The sequence below is a fragment of the Aotus nancymaae genome, unplaced genomic scaffold (genome assembly GCF_030222135.1).
Source record: "Aotus nancymaae isolate 86718 unplaced genomic scaffold, 86718_ANA_hifiasm-v0.15.2.pri h1tg000012l, whole genome shotgun sequence".
NCBI lineage: Eukaryota > Metazoa > Chordata > Mammalia > Primates > Aotidae > Aotus > Aotus nancymaae.
Window position 1 is genome coordinate 45,732,482 of NW_026988423.1, and position 21,027 is coordinate 45,753,508.

The 21,027-nt window shown below is 44.2% G+C and overlaps 1 long non-coding RNA gene across 1 annotated transcript in view; it reads left to right on the forward strand.

Annotated features, from left to right (window-relative positions):
• The window catches only part of LOC105715039 (uncharacterized), an 81,379-nt gene that overhangs the window by 11,584 nt on the left and 48,768 nt on the right, over positions 1-21,027 (forward strand). The window contains exon 2 of the long non-coding RNA XR_002478901.2: positions 8,711-8,811. This is a non-coding gene — a long non-coding RNA (uncharacterized LOC105715039). The remainder of the gene's footprint in view (positions 1-8,710; positions 8,812-21,027) is intronic.

Consider the following 21,027-nt stretch of genomic DNA (forward strand, 5'->3'; position numbering starts at 1 on the left):
AAAAAAAAAAGTCATGCTTATCACAAATGTCTTATTTATCTAAAAGCATGTTGCCCACGGGTTTTAAACAATGCTTTGTTAACCTAGTTTTAATTATTCCATGCATTTGGAATAAACAAAATTACATGTATTTAAGAACATTCTATAATCCATAATTCCAGAATAATGGTTTATTGATTCTGTTTTGACATTACAGTGTATTGAGAGATGCTATGAGAAATAGCTTTGTTACTATCAGGATTTTGTTAAAAGCATTCATTCATTTCTCATTGACGCTTATTTTAGAATGAATTAATGGCAAAACTTTAGTTCCTATAAAGGAAAGCTCCTTATGGACTCTGGAAGGTATATAACCAGCATGTTTTCTTTTTTTGCTCTGGTCACAAGCAATCTGAGAGCTAATTTCACAGTTAAATTATATGTTTAAGCAGTCTCTGCAGATGGTCCTTATGCATTCTAAAGTTTGAGACAACATAGCTCTATAAGGAAGGAAAAAGGAAGAAAGAAAGGAAGAGAAAAAGAAAAAGAGACAGGGAGAAAGAAAGAAAAGAAAAAAAAGAAAGACACCAGAGAGACGTCTTTATCCCAGAAACTATGTGAGTGTGCAGTGAGGTGTGGTTACTCACAAACAAAGACAAGAGGTCCTAGAATAAAACGTACATTTTTGGCATCATGATCATGGACTTCCCAGCCTCCAGAGCTGTCAGAAATAAACTTCTGTTTCTTATACATTACCCAGCCTGTGGCATTTTGTTATACAGCACTCCAAGCAGATGAATATACTATAGTGTCATACTGAACAATATCAAGCTACGTGTTAGGATATGAAGATTTTGTCTTTAGTTCAATTATTGTCTTACTATTTAACCTTAAATCCACTTTTCCACCTCATTCACCTCAGCGATTGGTATCTGAATTTGAAAATTACTTTAATGAGCTTTATTTCTTTCAGGAATATAAATTATTCAGGGTTGGAAGAGAACATAATGATTATCCAGTAAATCATCTTGTTTTTTAATGAGAAAAATGCAAGCAAAATGAGTTAATTGCTCATAGGACCAAGATCAGACCCCAGATCCCTGAAAAAATCCTGGATTTTTTTTTTCCTCATTCCTAACACGTAGTACCAGCTCCAAGTTGCTGGTTTACAAGCCAGCTGGTTAGAATGTAAACTTCAAGCCAGCTGGTTAGAACGTAAACTAGTACCACCACTATGGAAAACGGTGTGGAGATTCGTTAAAGAACTAAAAGTAGAACCGCACTTGATCTGGCAATCCCACTACTGGTTATCTATCCAGAGGAAAATAAGTCATTATATGAAAAAGACACTTGCATGCCCATGTTTATAGCAGCACAATTCGCAATAGCAAAAATGCCCATCAGTCATCAAGTGGCTAGAGAAACCGTGGTGTATATATACGATGGAATACTATTCAGTCATAAGAAGGAATGAATGAATGGCACTCACAGCAACCTGGATGGAATGGGAGACTATTATTCTAAGTGAAGTAACTCAGGAATAGAAAACCAAATATTGTATGTTCTCACTCATAAGTGGGAGCTAAGCTATGAGGACGCAAAGCTTACATTGTATTTAAGAATGATACAGTGGACTTTGGGGACTCAGGTAGAAAGGGTGGGGAGAGGATGAGGGATAAAAGACTACAAATCGGGTTCAGTATATACTGCTTGGGTGACGGGTGCACCAGAACCTCACAAATCACCACTAAACAACTTATCCAAACACCACCTGTTCCACAATAACCTATGGAAATAAAAAATGTAAATAAAAAAGAATACAGCAATATTCAACTCTATTTTGTTATTCAGTGTCGGTTACCTTATATTAAAAGCTAGCCACAGAGGAATTGCACTGTAGGTTTACATTTTAAAAAGACACAGAAAGTTAAATAGACAAGACTTCAAATTTGGACCTAGGGGCTGGGCGTGGTGGTCCTCTCCTGTAATCCCAGCATTTTGAGAGGCCGAGGCAGGAGGATCGCTTGAGCCCAGGAGTTCCAGACTAGCCTGGGCAATAATGCAGTGAGACCCCATCTCTTTAAAAGGAAAAATTGGATCTAGCAAACTTCGCAGTTCTGTAACAGCTGTGTGACCAGAGCAGGTACCTAACTTTTATGAAGCTTGATTTCTTGGCTATAATAGAGAGGAAGTAATACCTGCATTTCTTAGCCATTCTCTTTTCTTAGTGCAAGCTGCATTTCTTAGCCATTCTCTCTTTGCCATTGGTGTGGCTTTGAAGGCTGCTACCTGACTGGCCTTGGAAGAAATAAAAGAGCATCAGAGATGGACTTGCCGATGACTGCAGCAGGAGCGAGTGGGCAGTGGGGAATAATTGCAGGAAGCAAGGAGGGATGGGAATTAAAGTCAGACCGGGAAGCCTCTATATGAGATGAACTTATATGATATCTGAAGGTCAGAATCTTACACAGAAAAGGAACAGGAGCAGAAAAATGAATTTCTCTTAAGCGATGGGGCTCTGAGTGTGATTCATGAGGGAGACCAGATGGAGGGTTATTTGATAAGCTGACTGCATGGTGCTTTGGACCAGGGATGAGAAGATTCTGCAAAAGCATGTGACCCGTGCAGCAAGATCGAGGTCAAAAGTAGAGTGTGAGAGTCACTGGTGCATTTTTATTAATTTGTGAACATTCAGGTCGTGTGCAAAATTTAAGATTCTCAAATTTGGTCTAAAGCAAATGAATCTGTTATCTTGAGCAGAGTCACAATTTCCCAGGAGAGAATGTAATGCTCACATTGTTATTTTCTTTTATATTTTGTTTGCTAGAATGATCTTTTAATATTTGAAATTTAAATTTTAATGAATATATCAAATGTACACGTAAAAATATCAGAGAGTTCAAAAGGTCTTTAATGACAAAGAAACAGGCTTCTCCTTCGATAGAAATTACAACTTTTCAATCCTGTTTTTTGTTTCTCTTCCAGATAATACACTAATATCAATATTTTGTGATTTATCAGTCAAAAAGATTATATACAGACTCTGATACAGAAGAGAAAAATGTTGGTCCCTTACCTCCAAGGTCCATGCCTTTGCTTCCTATAGAACACAACAGCAAAACAGCACTCCCTGGAGTAGATCCATGCTGTGCCCCTGAAACTCCTTCAATCCCACTTTTTTTTTCTTTTTCCGAGATAGAGCCTTACTCTGTTGCCCAGGTTGTAGTGCAGTGGCATGATCTCAGCTCACTGCAACCTCCATCTCCCAGGTTCAAGCGATTCTCCTGCCTCAGCCTCTTGAGTAGCTGGGATTACAGGTGCCTGCCAGCAAACCTGACTAATTTTTATATTTTTAGTAGAGATGGGGTTTCACCATGTTGACCAGGCTGGTTTTGAACTCCTGACCTCAGGTAATCCACCCGCCTCAGCCTCCCAGAGTGCTGGGATTACAGACATGAGCCACCGTGCTCGGGCACTACTTTTTGATATTTATATTTTGTAGTTATATTCATGGCTACCCCTTAAAATTTTACATAACATATTTAGAGTTTCTTATTGCCTCAACTTTGGTGGAGTGCTGACTCCAGCCCATCAAAGTTGAGGCTTTTAGCAATCACATCCCTTTCCCTTTCTTTCTTCCATCCTTCTCTCTGTTCTCCAGCTTCTTTTAAGCCATAGCATCACTTTTTTTACACTAGCAAGATGGAAAACACAAAGGTGGTGTGTCTCATAACCGAAAGGAAAACTTCTTTACTTTTCCCATAGGTTAATTCTAAATCTAAAACCAAACCTATCCGAAACAAAAAACAGCAGCAAAAGGAAAAACAAAGACATTCACTCATCATGACTAAGTCAGTTTTTCAGATTGCAGAGCCACGTAGTAATCCAGGATTACATTTCATTTCGAAGGGGTAATGCCGCCCCAGGAATAAATGTTCTTAGCGTGCATATCAAATTGATTTCTCTCTTTTTTTAAACACTATTCAAGGTTCAGAAACATTCCTGTTTTATTTTGCTTTGTATTTAGTCCTGAGTTTCTTATTCTGATTTTTCCCCCAACGTGAAGTTTCTACCTTCCTTTTCTCCTGCCTTCTTTTCTTCCTCCCTTTTCTTGTTAGTAAAATGCTACTATGTCTTTCTCTTCTTCCTTTCTTTTCTTGTTAGGAAAATACTATTATATCTTTGCCATATCACCAAAATTATCCAGTCTGTCTATAATTCTAGCCATTGGGGTGCATCTAGTTTATTTATTTATTTTTAAGATGGAGTCTCGCTCTTGTCGCCCAGGCTGGAGTGCAGTGGTGCGATCTCGGCTCACCACAACCTGTATCTTCTGGATCAAGCGATTCTCCTGCCCCAGCCTCCCAAGTAGCTGGGATTACAGGCACACGCCACCATGCCCAGCTAATTTTGTATTTTTACTAGAGACAGCATTTCTCCATGTCTGTCAGGCTGGTCTTGAACTCCCGACCTCAGGTGATCCACCCACCTCGGCCTCCCAGAGTGCTGGGATTACAGGCGTGAGCCACCACCCCCTGCCACATCTAGTTTCTTTACTGGAAAAAACCTTCCTGGAAACTCCCAAAATCTTTTCTCCATTCCAGTCCACCTGCTGCCTGGCTTCCATCTTAGAACTTTACTAGTTTCTCTTCTACAAGAACCAAGCGTAGAGTGAAGGCCTAAGTGTCGTATCTGGAGAACAAACACACGTTCAATTAAGTTCTTTGCTCAGCCTCCCCCTCTCACTGCCAAGCTCTCTTCTCCCGGACCTCTAGTCTAGGGTGTGTCCTGAGCTCTTCCCAGGAAACCAGTTCCCACACGATGCCATTTCTTCTTTAGCATATACTGGGCTGGGGATTTTTCTGTTGTATCCATCCAGTTACTTCTTTCATCTGATTTTTATCTTCTTGCAATGTATTGAGACCCCTCAACCACTAACCACAGCCCCCCATATCTGTGCCCCTTCTTTCTGGTTGCAGTGAGCTGAGTTCTTTTTTTCTCCTTTCTGTGAAGAACAGGATCTTGCTAGGATACCCAGGCAGCTCTCTGACTCCTGAGCTCATACGATCTTCCCACTTCTGCCTCCCTAAGAGTTGGGTATGTACATTCTTTTAGTTTTATTTGGATTTCTCTGGGATCTCTGTAGCACTGTTGGTGGAGATCAGTTCACTTCTACCACAGGGAGAAAGTAGAAGCTGTTGGATGACTTTATGAAGACTTCATCACATAGATTTGATCAATTATTGTTCATTTACTCTCTTGTTCCTCTCCCCTCCCTAGAGGGTAGGAATGGAACTGATAATTCCAAGCTTCTAAGCATGGCTTGATCTTTCTAGTGACCAGTCCCGATCCTAGAGCTCTCCAGAAGCCGACCAAGAGTTGGCTTATTAGAACCAAAGATGCTGTTATCACCCAAGAAGTTTGAAGTGATTTAGGAACTCTGGGTAAGATGTTTCTATCACCCTCATCACTCAGGAAGTTACAAACATTTCTAGACTTCTGTTTCAGGAACCAGGGACAGAGATGATGGCTGTGTTTCTTACTGTGCCACAGCGCTCACCATAGAATACTAGGCGTAGGAGGGGCAGGGAGGTAGGGAGCTTGACTGACAGGTGAGGAGCTGGTTGGGGCCCACTAGTTTCATTGAGTGGGACTTCTCTTGCTGTTGGAGTCTTATCTCCAGCCCTCTGGCCGATTTCCTAGTCTCTTTGGTGGTGGAGCAGATGGAGCATGAAGTGAGTAAAGGTTGGGGAATTCCTCCTGTCATGATCCTTATTATTTGTTCTGTCTTCAGAGTTCCCATTCCACGGACAATGGGAAACTGGTGAATAATAAAAACCATGCCTGCTTTTTGGAAATACAGTTAAATATTTGTATTAATTAAATGTCGTTCAGATACACTTGAAAAAGCGGGCGGCTTGGTGGCTTTGCATAACAATGAGTAGAGCGTGAGTTTACAAATTTTTTCTCAACAATCACAAATGTAAATGTGTATGAAGAGTATCCTTTTTGTAGGGTGGGTGTATTAGTTCGTTTTCACATGGCTACATGGAACTACCTAAGACTGGGTACTTTATAAAGAAAAAAAGATTTAATTGACTTACAGTTTTGCATGGCTGGTGAGGCCTCAGGAAATTTACAATCATGGCGGAAGGTGAAGGAGAAGCAAGTACCTTCTTTACAAGGTGGCAGGAGGTGGGTGGGAGGGTATTTCCAAACACTTTTAAATCATCAGATCTTGTGAGAACTCACTCAGGATCAAACAGCATGGGGAAAACTGCCCCCATGATCCAGTCACCTCCCACCAAATCCCTCCCTAGACACACGGTGATTATAACTGGAGATGAGATTTGGGTGGTGACAGAGCTAAACCTCATCAGTGGGGAAGGAAGGGGGTAGGTGGGTTTGCCGGGGCTACTTTAAGTTCAGAATCCTACAAATAAGAATGGAGATTTATTTCTGATGGAGCAATCAACAGAACCATGAAGGTGTCCATGGTGAGAAATGCAGGTGTCTCAAGTGGTGGTTTGTGTGGTTCCCATACATGGCCATGCTCGGAGCATATAAACAGGTCAGCAGAGAGTAGTAAGTCCAAGTTCCTTGAGTCATTTATTGGGTTTTCTTCTTTTTGCATCCCTGCTTCTGTACCTGGTATTCTATGGTGAACACCATAGCACAATAAGAAACACAGACATGGTCTCTGTCCCCCGGTTCCTGGCACAGAACTCCTAAAACCCTTGCAATTATCTGAGTGATGGGGGTGAGAGAAGCAACTTACCCAGAGCTCCTAAATCCCTCCAAGTTTCCTGGGTGATGACAGCATCTTTGATTCTAATAAGGCAACTCTTGGTGGGCTCCTGGAGAACTTCAAGACGGGGGCTGGCCACTGGGGAAAGACCAGCCCATGATTAGAAGCTTGGAACTTTCAGCTCTGCTTCTATCTTCTAGGGAAGGGAGGGGGGCTAGAGATTAATTTAATAATAATTAATCAGACCTATGTAATGAAGCCCGCATAGTCCCTGAACTATGAGATCCAGAGAACTTCTGAGTTGATGAATGGCTCTATGTGCTTGGAGGGTGGTGCATCCCAGCTACATGGGAATAGAAGCTCCTGTTCCCAGAACCCTTCTGGACTTGCCCTACGTATCTATTCATCTACCTGTTCACTTTTACATTTTACACTGCTGGTGGGAATGTAAACTAGTACAACCACTGTGGAAAACAGTATGGAGATTCCTTGAAGAACTAAAAGCAGAACTACAATTTGTTCCAGCAATCTCACTACTGGGTATCTATCCAAAGGAGGAGTCATTATATGAATAAAATACTTGCACATGCATGTTTATAGCAGCACAATTCACAATTGCAAAAATGTGGAACCCACGTAAATGCCCATCAATCAATGAGTGAATAAAGGAAATGTAGTGTACATACACCACGGATTACTACTCAGCCATGAAAAGGAATGAAATAATGACACTCACAGCAACCTAAAAGGAATTGGAGACTGTTATTCACTAAGTGAAGTAACTGAGGAAGGCAAAACCAAATAACCAAATATCGTATGTTCTCACTGATAGGTGAGGGAAAAGCTATGAGGACACAAAGGCATGAGAATGATATAATGGACTTTGGGGATTCGTGGGGAAGGGTGGGAGAGGGGTGAGGGATAAAAGACTACCTATTAGGTACAGTGTACACATTGGCTCACTACTCAGGTGATGGGTTCACCAAAATCTCAGAAGTCACCACTAAAGAATTTATCCATTGCAGCCATAAAAAAGAATGGGTTAATGTCCTTTGCAGGGACATGGATGAACCTGGAAGCTGTCATTCTCAGCAAACTAACACAGGAACAGAAAATCAAACACCACATGCTCTCACTCATAAGTGGGAGTTGAACAATGAGAGCACATGGACACAGGGAGGGGAACATCACACACCGGGGCCTGTCAGGAGGTGGGGGGCAAGGGGAGGGAGAGCATTAGGACAAATGCCTAATGCATGTGGGGCTTGAAACCTAGGTGATGGGTTGATAGGTGCCACAAACCACCACCATGGCACAGGTGTACCTGTGTAACAAGTCTGCATGTTCTGCACATGTATCCCAGAACTTAAAATAAAAAATTTATCCATGTAACCAGAAACCACCTGCTCTCTCAAAACAACTGAAATAAAATAATAAAATAAATCTTTTATAATAAATCAACAAATGTAGTAAACACATGTGAACCACCAAACTGGTATCCACAGTGTTGGAAATAGATGCTCGGTGCCACAAAGAAAAATCGGCACTGAGACAAAGGATCTTTCAGCAATGCAATTTTTACTTCCTGGGCTGCAGGAAGGGTACCCTCGCTAGCCATTATGCCATGACAGTACAGTGAACAAAGGGAAACACACAAATTTATCCCTTATGCATTTGGGGTCGTCCTTACTGCTGTGTCTGATCTCTGTTGGCTGGAGACAGACCTCACAGTCTAAACTAAAACCCGATTGGCTAACAACTTAAAACTTTTCCAAACAGGTAAAAGCAATGCAGAGCTGGGACATGCCTGTGAGCACGTCCAGCACAGACATCTTGGTTAAAGTACAAGGACATAGAATGTACTGCATGCCTGTAAGCACGGCATGTCTAACAGCTACATAGGATAGGGCTTAACAAAGTCATCAGCACACTTAAAGAAGAAAGCAAACTTTAAAAAGGAATTTTTCTGCTTCCCATACACAGAGAACTGGAGAATTGCTGGATGTGGAAAACCCACACACGTTTGGTGTCAGAAGTGTGGAGCAGAGGTTCAGCATGGACTCACTGTAACAACTTGCAGCAAGGTATTTAACTTTTCTGTGCCTCAGTTGCCTCGTCTGTAAGGTGGGACAAGACTCTCTGCATTTCACAGGGCTGTGATGAGGTTTACACAAATTAATACCTGTGAAGCCCTTAGACATTGATAGTACTGTGAGGAGACAGGGAGGGTCTCCAGGGACTTCAATCAACCTGATCAATCAGCCTGTTTCACAGCCTCCTGCACTCCTAAACTCTGTGTAGAATGCAGTGACCTGGTTGGTTAAAACCAGCTCTTGGGCCCAGCGCGGTGGCTCATGCCTGTAATCCCTTTGGGAGGCTGAGGTGGGCGGATCATTTGAGGTCAGGAGTTTGAGGCCAGCCTGGCCAACATGGCGAGACCCCATCTCTACTAAAAATACAAAAATTAGCTGGGCGTGGTGGCGCACGCTTGTAATTCCAGCTACTTGGGAGGCTGAGGCAGGAGGAATACTTGAACCCAAGAGATGGACGTTGTAGTGAGCCACTGCGCTTCAGCCTGGGCAATACAGTGAGACTCTATCTCAGAAACACAAACAAACAGCATCAGCAACAACAATAAAACAGCTCCTGACAGACCCCAGCAACTTAGAGAGAAACCTGAGTGAACGTTCCCTGTGACCGTGCTGAAGTCTTCACCCTGGGAGGTGTTACAGCTCGGCTGCCATCACATGCGACCTATGTGCTGGCATGACGGATTTCACACCTGCACCATTGGGACCCCTCCTCTACTTGTGATGACACACCCTCCATCCCCCATCACCCCATAAAACCCTCCTGTCACTTTCCCTCGGGAGACACGGCTTTGGAGAACACTTCCAGTGTCCTCCTTTTTTGTGACAAGTGATAAAACTCCTGTTGATCAAACCTGTGTTTTCCTGGAGAGCTGTTTGTTAGCGGCCAGGCAAATCCTGTTTTTTTGGTTTGTTTGGGTTTTTTTTTTGAGATAGAATCTCACTCTATCACCCGGGCTGGAGTGCAGTGGCATGATCTCGGCTCACTGCAACCTCCACCTCCTGGGTTCAAGCGATTCTCCTGCCTGAGCCTCCCGAGTAGCTGGGACTACAGGTGCGTGCCACCACACCCAACTAATTTTGTGTATTTCTAGTAGAGATGGAATTTCACCGTGTTAGCCAGGCTGGTCTTGATCTCCTGACCTTGTGATCCAGCCACCTCGGCCTCCCAAAGTGTTGGGATTACAGGCGTGAGCCCACAAACCCTGTTTTTTAAGGGGTACAGTGCCTGACATGTGGCACTTACAATGTTAGCCTCTATACTTAGATTCCAAGCTTCCTTTTTAGAGCTAGAGCTTCAGCTCTGACCCTTAGAAATACTGGGCAACTCCCTCTAAAGTCACAAAAACTTACACTTCAAAGCAAGAAAGGAGCTGACATTTATAGTCCCTATACCACATGACAGGGCGTAGAGAGAGCCTTTACCTATGCCATCTTATTTCCTTCTCACATCGAAGAGGTAAGTCCTACTGCAGCTGTCTCTGATGAGCAGCTCAGGCTTCAAGAAATAAACCAAACCCTCCAGACCTCATTTTACTGAATGAGAAGCACAGAATGTCAAGGTTCTATCCAAGGTCACAGGCACTACTAACCCATGTATGTAATTTTGCCATCCAGACCAATTTCCCAGGCCACCCTTTGGAAAATGGATCTTTTTAAAGAGAGTGGGGAGCAGGGAGGCCAGTTGGAAGAATGTTGGGGAATGTTCTCAGCTTCAATATTAAAGGACATCCCAGCCAGGCGCGGTGGCTCATGTCTGTAATCCCAGCACTTCGGGAGGCCAAGGCAGGTGGATGGCTTGAGGTCAGGAGTTTAAGACCAGCCTGGCCAACATGACAAAACCCTGTTTCTTCTAAAAACACAAAAAAATTAGCCGGGTGTGGTGGTGCACACCTGTAATCCCAGCTACTCGGGAGGCTGAGGCACGAGAATCGCTTCAACCCAGGAGGTGGAGGTTGCAGTGAGCCGAGATCATGCCACTGCACTCCAGCCTAGGAGACAGAGCGAGACTCCATCTAAAAAAAAAAAAAAAAAAAGGACATCCCTTTTGCAGATTTCTACTATCCAAGATGAATGTCCTGTCTTCCCCACAGGACTCTGGAAAAGCCTCCAGACTAAGTGAAAATCAGATGTTTGTGTGCACAATGCTCTGTGTGTGTGTGTGTGTGTGTGAGAGAGAGAGAGAGAGAGGTGAAATATTAAAGAAGTGGTTCAGCTAAATAAAGGATCTCATTATGTGTGCTATTTTTATTCCTCAAATGTCTGCCTTCTTCTCCCCTCTTGAGGTTCCTACTGAAATCTGACAATCAGGATTGCACATCACTGTCAGCTTCCATTAAGCAAATCAAGCAGCGAAAAAAAAAGTGTGAGTCTCATCTTGGCAGGAAGCTGATTCAGCAGTGATAATCTGCTTGTGCTGGAGGGGGCCAGATACCAAAGGGTTTAATTAGTCGGCCTAGGTGCTGTCTCTGGCCACAGTGCTCCCCTCCCCTTCCCTCCATCCTCTAGCCTCAGAGACGAGTCTTTCCCTCCATCCCTAGCCTCTGAGATGAGTGCCTTTCCCTGCATCCCCTGCTTCTGATTCATGGGAATGCCTTGGGAATGACAAGTACCCAAGGCCATGCCCAGCAGCCACCAGTTTGACCCTGTCAAGGGCATTTCCTCTGATGTGGATGGATGCACAAGCACTGGCTGTCTCCCTCCCTCCATCTCTTGGCTCTCCCAATATGAGCTAGACTTGACACCCTCCTGGGAAAACAAGGCTGCAGTGGAGTCAAAGTCCCAGTGATTTCTTTGCTGCAGAACCAATGAGAACTCCTTTCTCTTCCCTGATCTGGTCTCCATCTGACTTCCTTCATTAGGCATTCATGCATTCATTCATTCATTCAAAAACAATATCATGGCTTGGTGTGGTAGCTCACACCTTGAATCTCAGTACTTTGGAAGGCTAGATTGGGAGGATCACTTGAGGTCAGGAGTTCAAGACCAGTCTGGGCAGCATAGTGAGACCCCATCTCTATGAAAAATAAAATAAATTAGCTGGGCATAGCATTGTGTGCCTGTAGTCCCAGCTACTTGAGAGGCTGAAGTGGGAGGATTGCTTGAGCCCAGGAGATTGAGGCTTCTGTGAGCTATGATCATATCACTGCACTCTAGCCTGGGCAACAAAGCAAGTCTCTGTCTCTAAAAAATAAAAATAAAGAAGAGGAAGAGAAAAGAGGAAGAAGAAGGAGGAAGAGGAGGAGAAGAAGAAAAGACGAAGGAGGAAGAGGAGGGGGAGGAGGAGAAGAAGGAGGAGGAGAAAAGAAGGAGGAAGCGGGGAGGTGGAGGAAGAGGAGGAGGAGGTGAAGAAAGAGAAGGAGGATGTGGAGGAAGAGAAGAAAAGAATCAACATGTCATTAAGGTGTGAAGCATTCTGGCCAGATTGTGGGCAAGATTCTGAAACAGAGTCTCTTCTCTTGATAAGTGTAGGATCTAGGAGATACTGAATGTAAAAAGGAGAAACGGACCTAACACAGGGACTTCCGGTCTAGGAAAATTAACTGGGAAATAAGACCAAAGACAGCCAAAGTACAAGACAAAAGACCGTATTGCAATCAGGTTAAGAGCTCTGGGAGCTTGGGGAGTTTGGAGGAAGATGACCCAGTTCTGAAAAAAATAAAATAACACTTTGAGAAGTGTCCTTGGAACTGGATTTTAAAGGTTGAGTAAGACATAATCAGGGAAAGAGGAAGCTTCTGATCCCTCAGCCCCTCCTAGGACTTCCACCTTTAGGTATCTCAGAGCAGCTTATGCTCCTGAATTTCAGGAGGTCACTGAAATTCTCCAGCTATCACTGATCCTACTGACCACTTCCTACCTCCCAGCCTGAGCCACTCCTGCCTCTTCAACTGCTCCAAGGTCACAGCTGGACGTTTCCACTGTGCCTTTTCTGCTCTTCCTGTCCTTGCCAATGCGTGGTCTCATGGCACCTGCCTGTAAGGTCTTTTAGGCTGACTGATGGCACCATGGATGCATGGTAACCTCTGTGACCTGCACAGACACTCCAGATGAGTTCCTGGAACTAGAAAGTCTGAAGTAACTGGAAGACCACGAACAGGGGAAGAACAATCAACCCCTGCGGGCCCTAATTTTAACCCGAGACATTCTTCCATTGTTCCTTATTTCAAAAAACCTAAATGGTGTCTGCTAAAGGATTTGGACTCTAAATTAACATAGTAACTGATCATGCAGAGAAAAGAGCATAGTCTTGAATAGAATTCCAACTAGGCGACCAGTTGGCTGCTAGCCTCAATTTCCCTGTCTGTGAAATAGGGACAAGAGAACCACCTTATAGTGTGCTCATGAGGACAGGAGACGCTCATGAGAAGTTTTTTGTTGTTGTTGATTTATATGTGTGTGTGTGTGTGTGTGTGTGTGTGTGTTTCTTTTCTTTTTGAGACAGAGTCTCCCTCTGTTGCCTAGACTGGAGCGCAGTAGCATGATCTTGGCTCACTGCAACTTCTGCCTCCCGGGTTCAAGCGATTCTCCTGCCTCAACCTCCCGAGTAGCTGAGATACAGGCACCTGCCACCAAGCCTGGCTAATTTTTGTATTTTTGGTAGAGACGGGGTTTCACCATGTTGGTCAGGTTGGTCTTGAACTCCTGACCTCAAGTGAGCCTGTCTCGGCCTCCCAAAGTGCTTGGATTACAGGCATGAACCACTGCACCCGGCCATCATGTGAAGTTTTAAGGAAAAGGAAAACACATGAACTTGCCTGACACAGAGCAGATGAGTGACTAACAGACACCAGGCTTCAGTGGAGGATGAGCTTAGCTCTCAGTAACCCAATCATGTAGGGGAGTGAAAGAACAAAACCCCCCAGTAAATCCCTGCCTGTATTCTGTGAATAACCGCAGAACTTCAGGCACTAATCAGACAAGCCAGGCTCTGCTTGGTCTTTCATCTCAAATAAAAGTCTTCGACACAGGGATATCATTATCACGTGTCGCTCCTCAGAAGTAAATTTGGCATTTGTGGGTAAATAGAGTAGATCACAATGAGTGTCGCTGGGAGGAGGAGGACCCAGCAGCGCAGACAACACAGATTAGGTGGTGGAAGTGGGTCACTTGTCTGCACCAGCTGCCTGGGCAGCCTGAGCGTGTGTAGAAAAGGATATTTCCATTTTCTTTCCCTGCACGAACCCAGATTTTTGGCTGCTCTGGGCATGTATGCACAGGGAGACAGAGGGGTGGGACTGGCCTCAGCACAGCAGCGTGCCAGCAAGAACTGGGGACATTTTTACCCTGCCATTCTCCCATCCATCATCCGCTCTGGCTACACAAAATGAGTGTGAATTACGGGGGCCTGCTGAGCCTTTGATTTCCCTCAGCTGCTATCCCAGCAGCCACTTTCCTGGAAATTAAGTGCATGTTTCATCTGCTTGCAGCAGGAATAAGAGTTACAAGTTTGCCTGTCACTCTGCCACCAGCCGTTCATTTTGGCTTCCCCACCCTCCCGGGTTCCAGGGTAGCCCTTTCAAAGGGCAACCACACATCCCTCTTCTGGAGGAATCAGGAAGCCGTCTTCTTCTTCTTCTTTTATTTAATTGAGACAGAGTTTCACTCTTGTTGCCCAGGCTGGAGTGCAGTGGTGCAATCTCGGCTCACCACAACCTCTGCCTCCCAGGTTCAAGCGATTCTCCTGCCTCCGCCTCCCGAGTAGCTGGGATTACAGGCGCCCACCACCATACCCGGCTGCTCTTTTGTATTTTTAGTAGAGACGGGGTTTCATCATGTTGGTCAGGCTGGTCTCAAGCTCCTGACCTCAGGTGATCCACTGGCCCCAGCCTTGGGCAGTGCTGGGATTACAGGCTTGAGCCACTGTGCAGGGCCAGAAGTCTGATTAGAGACACTGCTTCTGCTTCCAGGAGATAAGTGGAAGAAAGCAGTTAGAGAAATGTTGCTTATCCATACTGTTTATGTGAGTCATTATTTTTTTCTCATTTTTTGAGACCGAGTCTCAGTCTGTCACCTAGGCTTTAGTGCAGTGGTGTAATTTCAGCTCACTGCACCCTCCGCCTCCTGGGTTTGAGCGATTATCCTGCCTCAGCCTCCCAAGTAGCTGGGATTACAGGTGGCTAATTTTTGTAGTTTTAGTAGAGATGGGGTTTCACCAAGGCTGGTCTTGAACTCCTGACCTTGTGATCTGCCCATCTCAGCCTCCCAGAATGCTGGGATTACAGGTGTGAGCCACGGAAGCTGGCTTCTACTTTTCAAATTGTTCCTTACCCTTCAAGGTGCTCTTTAAATGTTGCCTCTGATGAAAAGCTTTCCTGGAGTTATTCAGACATTTCTTTGAATATCTCATGGCATCACGCACAAAATCTCGACACAGCATTTATCACCTTGCAAGGCAGTTTGAAGATTTGGGGGTAAATCTCCTCCATTAAACTGAAATTTTTTAAAAAAAAAATTTTTTTAATGTTTTTTTAGATGGTGTGCTGTGCCCCCTCCTCTCTGGACTGTGAGTAATAAACATCTTTCAAGGCAGATGTCTCCACATTTGTTATCTTACTCTACCTAATTAAAACAAATCTCAAGTACAGTTCAAAACAACTGGCACAGAGAACAGGGTGGTTGGGTTGACGGCCTGTGAGAACGTGCCTCTACACTGCCCTAGGGTTACTAATTAAACACATAAAATGACATGCTGCATAGAGAGGGCACGGCAGTCTACTGACCTACCTGTGCTTCAGCCACCGCTGCCTGAGGGTGCGTCTGCTGACTTCGACCTTGGTTTCCCACCCTAAACGATTGCAGGACGCAAAGGGAGATATTCCAGGATTTTGCCAAAGCTTAGGGTAGCTGTAGTTTGGGCAGACATTCTGAACTGGTGCGTACAATGTGCCCAGCGCCCAGGCAGAGGAGCTTGGAGGCACCCGGGGGAATTGGCTTACTTACAAGGCAAGGGCTCCTCCTCAGGGCATGGGGGAAGAGGCTTTTCTCAGTGTGCCAGGCGTGGATCTGATCGACTGGCCCAGCAGCCCCGGGAAGGTAGGGGCCACTCACACACAATTGCTGTGGGATAGGCGTTGCGTCTGCTTCCTTCCAGAATTTTAGACTCAGCAGCTTTTCCTTTCTACATTCTTTAATGAGGTTGTTTAACACATTTGCAATTCAGTTAGATTTTTTTTTTTCATGATATTCTGTATTCTATCCTGGGATCCCCTGACCTTCTAAATGATTGTTTCTATTTGCATGCATTATGATTCACTCTCTGCGTTGTAGAATTCTATGGGTTTTAATAAATGTGTAGTGTCAAGGATCCACTATTACACTATCAAACAGAATAGTTTCTGCCCCAAAATATATCTCATGCATTTTACTCATTCAGCTCTCCTTCCTCCCCTAAGTCTCTGGCAATCAGTGATCTGTTGACAATCTCTATAGTTTTGCCTTTTCCAGAACATCACATAAATGGAAAAAATATAGTATCTCTAGTTTTTTCATGGCTGGCTTCTTTCGCTTGGCAATGTACACTTGAGAACCATCCACATCTTCTCTTGGCTTGATAACACACTCCCTTTTATTGCTGAATAATTTTGTTTGTTTGTTTGTTTGTTTTAGAGGGAGTTTCGCTCTTGTTGCCTGTGCTAGAGTGCAGTAGTGCAATCTTGGCTCACAACCTCCACCTCCTAGATTCAAGCAAATCTCCTGCCTCAGCCTCTCGAGTAGCTGGGATTACAGGCGTCCACCACAACGCCCAGCAAATTTTTGTATTTTTAGTAGAGATGGGGTTTTGCCATGTTGGCCAAGCTGGTCTTGAACTCCTGACCTCAGGTGATCCACCCACCTCAGCCTCCCAAAGTGCTGGGATTACAGGGGTGAGCCACCACACCTGGCCTGAATAATGTTCTTAGTATAACATAATTTTGTTTATTCATTCACTTATGGAAGGACATCTTAGTTGCATCTACTTTTTGGCAATCATGAATTAAGCTCCCATAAACATATGCAGGTTTTTTTTTTTGAGATGGAGTCTTACTCTGTCGCCCAGGCTGCAGTGCAGTGGTGCGATCTCGGCTCACTGCAACCTTCACCTTCCAGGTTCAAGCGATTTGCCTGCCTCAGCCTTCAAAGTAGCTAGGACTACAGGTGTGTGACACCACACCCAGCTAATTTTTTTGTATTTTTAATAGAGATGGGGTTTTACCATGTTAGCCAAGATGGTCTCAATCTGCTGACTTGGTGATCCACCTGCCTCAGCCTCACAAAGTGCTGGGATTACAGGCGTGAGCCACCGTGCCCAGCTTACATGCAGGTTTTTACATCAGGGTATTTTCAAATTAGTTGGATATCATATTTAATTTTAACCAATAGTTAAACATGTAGTGGGGGTAAATATTTCAACACTATACTAGAAGCCTGAATGACCTATGATTCTGAATATGTGAAGAGAATTCCAGTTCATCTTTATACTGCGTTCTCCCAAGAGTAGAAAAATGGATCTTATAGTTGTACCAGAAAGGAGAAATAAGTTATTTGAGAGAGTTTGGTCTTGAACGCCCAAGGGAGCACAATAGAACACTTGGTTATTCATTTATTTTCATTAAGTTCTTTTTAAAGGAATGGGGGCCGGGCGTGGTGGGCTCATGCCTGTGATCCCAGCACTTTAGGAGGGCCAGGCAGGTGGATCATTTGAGATCAGGAGTTCAAGACCAGCCTAGCCAACATGGCAAAATCCTGTCGCTACTAAAAATACAAAAATTAGCCGGGTATGGTGATGGGCACCTGAAATTCCAACTATTCAGGAGACTGAGGCAGGAGGGTCGCTTGAGCCCGGGAGGCAGAGGTTGCAGTCAGCCAAGATCACACCATTGCGTTCCATCCTTGGCGACAAGAGTGAAACTGTCAAAAAAAAACAAAAAAAAAAAGGAAGGAAGGAAAGAAGGGAGGCAGGGAAGGAGGGAGGGAGGGAGGACTTTCTATCTTGCCCAGGCTGATCTTGACCTCCTGGGCTCAGGCAATCCTCCTGCCTCAACCTCCTGAGTAACTGGGATTACAGGTATGAGCCACCATGCCTGAAACTAACCCCTGGTTATTTTAAAAGCAGCATTTGATAAGCATTTTTTAGATAAGATTTGTTTTATAAACTGAAATCGAGCGTTAAAAAATTAAATAGTTTCTATGTATACAAACTGGTTTAGAAGTTGGCAGCTGACACGATTCATTGTTGAGTAATCTGTCTCCTCTCCCATACTCATTTCCTTGCAGCCAGGCTGGTCTCTTCCCTGCTTTCTGAATGTCCTGAGCTCATTCCACCCTTCCACCCATTTGTCAACATGCTGTACCCAACTTCAGGGCCTTCTCTGTCTCTACTGATCTAAATGTGACTAAACTCTTCAAGATTCGGTTCCATTCCACCTTCATTCATGAAATCATCTTAAACTGTTTTATTTTCAATGTGTCCTTCACTTTCATTAAATACAACACAACTTAGCCCTTATATTAAATAATTGATGGATTAATTAAAAACATATTAAGAATTTACCAGCCAGGTGCAGTGGCTCACGCCTGTAATTCCAGCACTTTGGGAGGCCGAGGCGGGTGGGTCACGAGGTCAGGAGTTTGAGATAAGCCTGGGCAACATGACCAAACCCCATCTCTACTAAAAATGCAAAAATTAGCCAGGTGTCGTGGTGCTCACCTGTAGTCCCAGCAACTCAAGAGGCTGAGGCAGGAGAATTACTTGAACCCAGGAGGTGAAGGTTTCAGTGAGCCAAGATTGCACCATTGCACTCCAGCCTGGGCAATGAGAGCAAGACTCCATCTTAAAAAAAAAAAAAAGAATTTACCACATTCTGGACCTTCTGCTTGGTTTTGGGAGGGCCATAAAATGTTTTCATAAATGGCTCATAATCATTTTTGGATTTCAGGCTTCCTTTGCAATGAAGCTCTGAGATTTCCATGAGGAGGGATAGCTTTACTCTTTCATCTCTAAAAATAGCCATATGGGGACCTCTGCATTATAATAATAGCTGCCATTTATTTGGTGACCACCAAATGTTGACTTGTGTCCTAAGTGCTTTACATACATTGTTCCCATTCTTACAGGCTAAGAGTCCAACTCAGAAAGTTAAGCAGGTTGTCCAAAATTGCATATACAACTATGCTGAATAACCAAGATTTGAGCCCAGGCAGCTTGACACAGAGCAGACAGTGACTCTCGTTCCCATCCCAGCTACATATAACCACTATGCACTACTGTCTTTATACAAAAAAAGCACAAAAGCAAAAAAAAGCACAAAGAAGACTTGATAATTTTTTAAATTTGTTATTCTTCAGAGGAATTTACCATGTGCAAATTCCATTGTGGCTGGTAGTCATACATTTATAAAAACTAGCCTGCGAGTCTGGGCACGGTAGCTCAGACCTGTAATCCCAGCACTTTGGGAGTCTGAGGTGGGAAGATCACCTGAAGTCAGGAGTTCGAGTCCAACATGACCAACATGGAGAAACCCCATCTCTACTAAAAATACAAAATTAGCTGAGTGTGGTGGCGCATGCCTGTAATCCTAGCTACTCAGGAGGCCAAGGCAGGAGAATCTCTTGAACCGGGAAGGCAGAGGTTGCATTGAGCCGAGATAATGCCATTGCACTCCAACCTGGGCGACAAGAGGGAAACTCAGTCTCAAAAAAAGAAAAAAGCCTGCTCATTGTATTCCAATGGCATCCCAGCAATACGTCCTGTCCTGTACCTTTCTCTTGTTTTATTTTGTTTTGTTTTGTTTTGTTTTGAGACAGAGTCTCACTCTGTCGCCCAGGCTAGAGTGCAGTGGCACGATCTCGGCTCACTGCAACCTCCGTCTCCCAGGTTCAAGCAATTCTTCTGCCTCAGCCTCCCCAGTAGGTGGGATTACAGATGTGTACCACCATGCCCGACTAGTTTTTGTTTTTAGTAGAGACAGGGTTTTACTATGTTAGCCAGGAGTTCAAGACCACTTGAACTCCTGGCCTCAAGCGATCCACCCACCTTGGCCTCCCAAAGTGCTGGGATTAGAGGCATGAGCCACCAGCCACGCCCGGTTGTGTCCAGTATCTTTGATGTATGCCTGACTCATCATCTCACAGTAGCTCCTGTGTTCTACTTAACATTTTCCCTGGAAGTACATTTTCTGCTGCTTGGTGGTAATTCTGAAGCTTTTCTTACGACGTTTCCCAGGGTCTACTCCGTGCACATGATGCTTGAGTGGGTGGAGACAGGCATTTATTTATCGATTCAAACATGCCCAATGTATTTAAGTTGTACTGATTGCGCTGTGGCCTCTGGGAATGTGTATGATTCTCAGAGGCAATGTTTAAACTAAATCAAACTGAAAAATTTATCTTTAAGTAACAACTTACAGATCTAGTAACCAAGCAAGGCTACACTGAACAGCAATGTTGTAAATCCATTATCCTGAATATTCTCTGTCCTGACACAATTTTCCCTAAAGCTTCTGAAATGTTAAATTTCTTGCCAGACAAGCGCACGTGAATTCCAACAACTGGCTTCATGAATTTTGCACAGATGTTCCCTGAGTCATATCGCAGGATAGAAACACCCTGTAAGGAAGAGGCTAAGAATGGAGTGAACTTATGAAATCAGATCGTAGGAACACAAAATCTTTGGGATATCATGAGATTTAGCCTGATGTAGGATGGCCAAATTTGGGGGAGTGGGGTGGAAGAATTTAGTTTGAGTGCACTAACAAGAAATTAGGTGGAATTATCAGTGTCTTCCCCTCTAGGAGTGCCTACCTGTGGTGCAGAACTATTTTTCAGGGTTTATTTAGAAAATAATCAATAATAGCTAAATATGGCCAGGCATGGTGACTCAATCCTGTAATCCCAGCACTTTGGGAGGCCCAGGCCAGCTGATCACCTGAGGCCAGGAGTTGGAGACTAGCCTAGCCAACATGATGAAACCCCATCTCTACCAAAAATACCAAAATTAGCTGGGCATGGTGGTGGGCACCTGTAATCCCAGCTACTCAGGAGGCTGAGGCAGGAGAATCACTTGAACCCAGGAGGTGGAGGCTGCAGTGAGCCAAGACCGAGTCACTGCACTCCATCCTGGACATGAACAGAACTCCATCTCAATAATTAAGAACAATAATAGCTAGATATAACAGAAGCAGTGTCCAGTTCTGGTGCCACGAAGATGCGCTAGAAGGAACTAAGGGAGAT